This window comes from Scylla paramamosain, chromosome 4 (assembly GCF_035594125.1).
Source record: "Scylla paramamosain isolate STU-SP2022 chromosome 4, ASM3559412v1, whole genome shotgun sequence".
NCBI classification, from domain to species: Eukaryota; Metazoa; Arthropoda; class Malacostraca; order Decapoda; family Portunidae; genus Scylla; species Scylla paramamosain.
The window spans coordinates 5,645,183-5,652,500 of record NC_087154.1 but is presented as its reverse complement, the minus strand read 5'-3'; the positions used below and the strand labels follow the sequence as shown (position 1 = coordinate 5,652,500).

The 7,318-nt window shown below is 42.7% G+C and overlaps 1 long non-coding RNA gene across 1 annotated transcript in view; it reads left to right on the top strand.

The window, feature by feature from the left end:
• Positions 1 to 6,560, top strand: part of LOC135097260 (uncharacterized) — a 110,406-nt gene extending 103,846 nt beyond the window's left edge. The window contains exon 3 of the long non-coding RNA XR_010265532.1: positions 6,435 to 6,560. This is a non-coding gene — a long non-coding RNA (uncharacterized LOC135097260). The remainder of the gene's footprint in view (positions 1 to 6,434) is intronic.
• The last annotated feature ends 758 nt before the right edge of the window (positions 6,561 to 7,318 follow it).

Below are 7,318 nucleotides of genomic sequence, written 5' to 3'. Positions count from 1 at the left end.
AAAGTACAAGAAAATTCATCAGAAATTATAATATTAATCCGCTCAGGCATGTTTGTAGCCACCTCAGCATACGGAAAACAAACCTGCAAGAAAAACATCAGAAATCACAGTATTAATCCACTCACGCATGCTCATAGGCACCTCATCATTGCTCCCGTCCATGCCACGCCAGCAAGAACCCGCGACGAGATGGAGGAGGGGACAGGGGCGGCGGTGGTCTCTCCTTCTCACTCCCCTTAATGGACTTGGCCCGCCGTGTTTTGCCTCCCAGCTTGGTTCACGAGTATTACACGTCACGGGGGCACTTCAGGTGATAAATGCCGCCAATTCAATATTTACTTGGTGTGCAGAGGGACGGAGGGAAAAACTCAAGCCATGGGTCAGTCAGGCGGATGTGTGGAGGATGCGGGTTGGGTCCGGTCGGCGGGTGAGAGGAGAGAGGGGAGAGGAGAGGGAAGGCGAGCGAGGGCTGACTGGTCCTCTTTCGCCACCGGAGCGGAAAAGTCTGTGCCGCGTGAAGGTAACAACGGAGGAGCAGAGCAGTGAGGAGTTTTGTGTCTTAGTCAACGTTTTTTTTTTTTTTATGATTTTTTTTTTCTTTGTCTTTTTTTACGCTGGCTTCTTCTTTCTGTCTTTCATGTTGAGTGTTTTATTTCTGGGATTGCTTTTGTGTTTTTGGTGAATGTTTTTTTTTATTATTATTTTTCAAGTGGGTTTTTTTCTCTTCCTTTTTTTTTTTTTTACGTTATTATATTTATTTCACAGAGGTTTTGGGTTTTAGCAATCGTTTCTTTTAAAGTGTTTTTTTTTTCTCAAGATTTTTTTTATTCATTTCTTTTTTCAAGTTTGTATCATGGGTGTTGTTCATTTACTCACTTATAAATGTTTTAATTCTTTCCTTTTCTTTAAACTTTTTTTTTATTTGTGTGTGTGTGTGTGTGTGTGTGTGTGTGTGTGTGTGTGTGTGTGTGTGTGTGTGTGTGTGTGTGTGTGTGGAGTTTATAGGAAGGGAAAATGCTTCTTTTGCTGTGACATATTTGCAAGTGTAACTCAGTGCAGATGTGATGCTATAAAAAAAATATGTAAATAAACACGCTCGTATTAGCAATATGAATATTAGCGGAATTCACAGATGCTCTTTCTCCAAATAAAACGAGTCTGGAATAAAAGTATCAACAAACCTCTCATTAATAAAGAGTTCACAGGAAACGAAAGACTGTCTTTAGCGAAACCATAAACATTATTTGATGATATGTAGGAAATAAGAATAATTTTCCGTATCTTTTTATCTTATTATAAGTTTGATGAAGATGCGTCTCCTTTGTCACCTACCGAGCACAGAAGAATATTCTCTTGTTAGTTATTATCTTCTTTCTTCTTGAGAGTTTACCTTTCTCAGCTTCTTTTCGTCACTATTTCAACACAATACAGTTTAATGCATCACACGTTTCTCCATTTTTCTCTCTCCCTTTCTCCATACAAAGCAACACAAAAACATCCTCTGTTTCTCTTCTGCAAAATTCCTTTTTCCTCTCTTTTTTTTTTCATAGGACACAAAAACAATATCTAAACTTTTTTTCTTTTTCGCCTTCAAAACTTATCTCTTTCCCTTTTTTTCAATTTTGATACAACAATACAATTCAATACAGAACATGCAATACGCGTCACTGCTGTCACTGAGAACCATATTCTGAAACACTTCTGCGCTGCACCTCCAATACGTTCAAAGAGCTCGATTTGAAGTTACAAGAGATTTTACAGGTTGTTTTAGAATTCTAGTGACAGAGTAACACGATTTATATGTTGCTGATTAGAGGAACATTCTTGAAAACCCTGCCAATCAATCATCTCTGTGGCCTTGGAAAATGATCTTGGTGAGAGAGCAAAACGTTTCTGAATATGGGCCAGAATACTAGCTGAACCGCCGCCCGTCGCCCGCTGTCCATACATTCTCCTTTGATGGCTTGAGTCATTTCCCTCCCTTTGTCACGGTCCCGCGTCCTGATGAGCATCTCGTTATCCGCCGCCACTTCCATCACCCATTGGCGTGGTTGGACAAGGGAGCGTGAAAGGAAAGCACACGTCCACCTCCTCTTACTCATTCCTTCTAATTTTCCTTGGTGCGTTTGTGTTGTTCTCTCTCTTTTCATTGATTCCTTCCTCTGTTTGCCGTTTTCTTCTGTTTTCTCTCTCCTGTGTGTTTTTGGGGTATTACTTCATTAACATGTCTTTTTCCTCGTTTTTATTTTTTAGGTTTTATGTAATATTTTGATTATATCCTCCTTTTCTTCCATCTTTTATACTTTCTTTATCGTTTTAATTTCACAGCTTCACCATCTTTCCTTTCCATTTATCTTTGTTGTTATCTCCTTGTCTTTCGTATTTCTTATATTCCTTCTTTTTTATTAGTTCATCCCTTCCCTTTCACTCATTTTTTTTTTCTTTTTTAAATTCCCTCCACTAAATTTTTCATCTTCATCCTCTCCTTTCCTCTTCTTCCATTTTCTTATCTAACCCCTGCTATCCCTTATTTTTTCTTCTCCTCCTTCTTTCTCCTTTCTTTCACTCTCCTTTCCACTTCCTCTCCTTTCCCTTCCCTTTAACCTCGTCTACTTACCTTTACTGCCTTCCCTGCACATCCTTCTCTCTTTTTTTTTTCCATTCTCATCTCTTTCTACTGCCTCTCTCATGTGTTTTATCCCCATTCCTTTCCCTTGTTTCCTCTCTTTCTTCCCCAACTGGTTTTCTCATTTTTTCCTTATCCCCTCTCTCCCTATCATTCCCTCTCTTTCCCTCTATTGTCTCGGTCACCTGTTTCCTTCTCACTTCTTCCCCTTCCTAATATCGTCTCTCCTCTGTACTATCTTTCCCCACCGTTTTTTTCGTCCTCACCCTTTCCTCTTTCCTTTCCTCCTTCCTCTTCGTCTCCCTTCTACTGACTCTCTCTTCCGTTTCATCCCCATTTCTTTCCCCTGTTTACTTCTCTTCTCTTTCCTCTAACTGCCTTTCCCTTACATCTTTTTTTTCATCCTCTTCCCTGCTCCTTTCATTCTATCCCCTCGTCTTTCGTCTATCGCCTCTTCTATCTGTTTCCTCCTCATTATTTACTTTTCCTGTCTTCCTTCCTTCCATCCCTTCTCCTCTCTGAAGCTTTTTCCAAACTTCTTTTCGTCCTCATCCCTTCCCCTCTCTTCCCACCATCCCTTCATCTCTCCTCTTCTACCTACTCTCATTGCCTTCACAACCTTCAAACTCGTATCTCACATCACTCGTCTCCTTCACCTCTCAGTTACCCTGACCGTCATCCCAGTGAGTGCCTGAATCAGCTTCTTGTTGTTGCCTCGGATCCTTAATTAAAACCCCGTGCTTCGTTTTTATCATCCTCTGTAACGCTGCTGCTTGACTGTGCTCCGTAACCCCTTTGTCATCATTTGTTACGTTTTTTTTGTGTGTGTGTTTTATCCCATTTTTTCTTTATTTGCCTCTTTTTTTATTTATTTATACTGCTGATGCTTCGATGTTTTCGGTAACGTGTCTCTCTTGGCCTGTCACGCTTTGATCCTGTTGCTTTATCCCATTCTCCCTATATTTTGTGTTCTTTTCTTTACCTGTTGCTTTGCTCTCTCCTGTAACGCCTCTGTCACGCTCTGTCACGATAGTTTTTTTTTTTTCTTTTTTTTGTATTATTATGTCCTATTTCCTTTCATTTCCCTTATTGTCTTCATATGTATCGCTGAGGCTTCTTTGTCGCCCGTAACTCCTCTGTCACTCTCTCCCGCTTTGTCTCTGTTTCATTTTGCCCCTTTTTTCCTTTATTTCTTTTCTTATTCTCTTCATTTGAATCACTGCTGCTTGGCTCTCTCCGGTAACGCTTTTGTTACGTTCTGTCACGTATTGTCACAGTCCGTTCCATCCTCCTGTGCCTCATTTTCACTCGTATTCCCAAACGTTTCGTCTCCTCATCGTAACTACTTTCAACAAGATGTATTAGAATTTATTAGGATTTTAAATAGTGTTTTCGTGCTTCTAATGATAGTTTAACAAGTTTAACAACGATTCTGTGTCATCAGTGGGGAAAAGGATCCACGAGAACAGAATAATCACCTCTGTGGCCTTTGAAAACTGTTTTGATGGGAGTCTTCAGTGTTTTAAAATACAAACCACTGTCCTATTCTCTCTTCCGTTATATTATCCCTTCCTCCCTCAGCGTGCCTCCCTCCCTCGTGTTACCATACAGATATCTCCTCTCCCTCCTCTCCTTCCTTTACTGAGTCATACTGAAGCTCTCCATATTAGACCCTGGCAAGTCCTTATTAATTTCCATCACAAAAGAAAAAAAAAAACTTTACGCGTTGAAAAGAATATATGGTGATCTTTTTTAAGTACTTCACGATATTAATTTGAGTTAATCTCCCACGTTATTGGCACTGTTTTATATTTTCTTGTAGGAGGGAGATGCCCTTAATGGGAGGACAGGTTAATTGAGGATACCTGGCCTGCTTTACCTGGAGAGAGGGTGGATGAGGGCGGCTGCTGGTCTGTGTAAGGTCTGTGTAGGTCTGTGAGGGTCTGCGAGGATCTATATGGGTCTGTTTGAAGTTTGTGTGAGTCGTTGTGGATATGTGTGAGTCTGTCTGAGTGTGTTAGGGGCTGTGTTGGTCTGTGTACACCTGTGTGGGTCTGTGTGGGTCTGTGATGGTCTGTGGGGGATGGGGGATCAGGAACAATGGCGGCTCGTCGTCTTGAGGCAAATAAAGGGTAAGATATGAAAATTAAGCCTGCAAGTAAACTAATGAGGGGCGCAGGGCCACTGTGCCGCCCTCGCCATTGTTCCTGCCGCCCAGACACACACGCAGGCGCTTTCTTTCCCCCTCTCTCTCTCTCTCTCTCTCTCTCTCTCTCTCTCTCTCTCTCTCTCTCTCTCTCTCTCTCTCTCTCTCTCTCTCTCTCTTTGCCTTGCATTTCTGATTTCTAGTTTGATACTTGTACCTTTCTCCTCCTCCTCCTCCTCCTCCTCCTCCTCCTCCTCCTCCTCCTCCTCCTCCTCCTCCTCCTCCTCCACCTCCTCCTCCTCCTCCTACTCCTCCTCCTCCTCCTCCTCCTCCTCCTCCTCCTCCTCCTCCTCCTCCTCCTCCTCCTCCTCCTCCTCCTCCTCCTCCTCCTCCTCCTCCTCACCACCACCACCACCACCAGCTCGTTTCATCTCCGCCTCTTCCCATTACTGCCCAGCTCGCCTCCTTCGATCCTTCCCACTACACAGGCCGTGGGAGGTGAGAGAGGTGCAGCATACGAGAGGAAAATTTTAACCAGCATATTGGGCGGTCGGCGGTCCAGCTCAACCCAAACCTCCTGGCCGTGAAATATTACCAGGACCGCTGTTGTGTTTTCGGCAGCAGTTATTGGTGTGAGAGGCAAGGCTGGCTGGCCGGCTGAGGTGTGCGCCTGTGTGCGTGCCTGCGGGTGTGTGTTCCCGTGTGGCGCTGCAAATTGGCCCTCACACGGGTACTAATAATCGTTAAAGGTGCTGTCTAAAGGCCGTAGACTAAGGCAGGGATGTCTTTGGTTGGACTGTTGTTGTGTCGAGATGGGCAGATAATATTGTGAAAGCTGTAAGGTGAAGATAAGGTGGTACATATCTTTTTTTTATTATTATTATTTTTTGTCGTTTCTGAGTCGGTCAAACTGTCTGTCTGTCTATCTGTGGCTGTCGAGAGTGGCCATCATGTTTGTGGTGACGATAAGGGACAATATTGTGAAAGTTGTATGGTTAAGATAACGTCGTCCATTTTCGTTTTTATTTGATTACCTTTTATGAGCTTTTCTTTATGTCTGTTTGTCTGTTATTTTGTCATTCTGCTTGGCTCTCTATCTGTCGAGATTTGGCATAATGTCTGCGATGGCAAAGCAAAGACCCAATTGGTTAACCACATTTGGGGATGAAAGTAACAGCACAGCAAGTTGTATATCTTTCAAGTGACATAGCACAGTCAGGTCATCCTACTTACGTATGTATTTAACGCATACTGCACCTTGGACATTCTGACGGCGCCCCTATGAAGGCAGGCCGAGCTGTGCACCCGCATGGATCCGAGGTGCAGGGCTCTCACGCGCTTTCCACAAGAATTGCCGTCGTGTTAACTCGTGGAAGATATTCAATTCGTGGAGCAGAAGTGAAGCGTGACCACAGAGAAAGATTTTTTTTTTCCGTGTGTGTTTTACGTGATAGATACGTTATAGGAGTATGAAGAGATGTAAAGGAAAGGATAAATAAAAAATGAAGTTGTTCAGTAGCGGAAGATGGAAGCTGGCTAGATAATCCTCTAGTTTTATTCTTCTGCTATTTATTATTTTTACATTTTCAATTTACTTATCAGGTTCGTTGATAATATTCGTTCTTTCATTCTCTTTCAATTTCACTTTTTTTCTGTTTGCAGTTTGTGGTGTTGGCTTCACAGTCCAGATAAGTTAGCCAGCTGGATCGTTGTGGTGTGGTGAGTGTTGTTTGTTTAGTTAGTGACATACCAGTGAAGGGAGAGTTTCCTTTGTTATTTTAAAAGCCAATGGAAATCATGATTCTGATCAGAATCTTATTATCTTCCAACATATTTGCAATTTCTGATTTTTTTTTTTTTTTATTTAGACGGCTTTATTTATTAGTTATTTTTTACTACCTTCAAAACACCGCTTGGTTTCGTCTTCCTCATAAGACAAAAATTTTTTCATGAACTGTTCCTTACCTTTCTATACCGGTGACTTTCTTTCTCAACAACGCTACAGTTTCAGTACGCAAAGCATCACTAGAAAGCTCCATCCAAAGCCTCTCCCAGATCTCATGATGGCTCTTGTTTAGTTACATTCACCGCAAAACAATCCCTTTCCGTACCCTCATTGCGTCGCAGTTATCCAAGTTTCGCCACTGAATGCTCACATCCCTCCCTCTCCCTGAACGCTGCCCTTGTGTCCACGCTCCCCTCGCCCTCACCCTTACCTTCCCACACTTGTTTTCTCTCGCTGTTTACGGATATTCACCAACCGCCAACAAATATACACCACTGGTTGGCTCAGTGCCCGCGAATAGTCCCGCATCATCTGCATACATTAAATTCCGAATAGTCCATTTGTTTCAATCTTTTACCATCCCCACACGCTCTCCATCCTCTTCTCCTCGCCCATCGCCGCCGACTCTCCATCACCGCTCATATTAAACGTCCACCGCGACAGCTCAACTTTGTCTCATTCCAGGATTCGAGTTTGCGATTTTATCCCTTGTATTGACCGAATGGGTTGTGTGTGTGTGTGTGTGTGTGTGTGTGTGTGT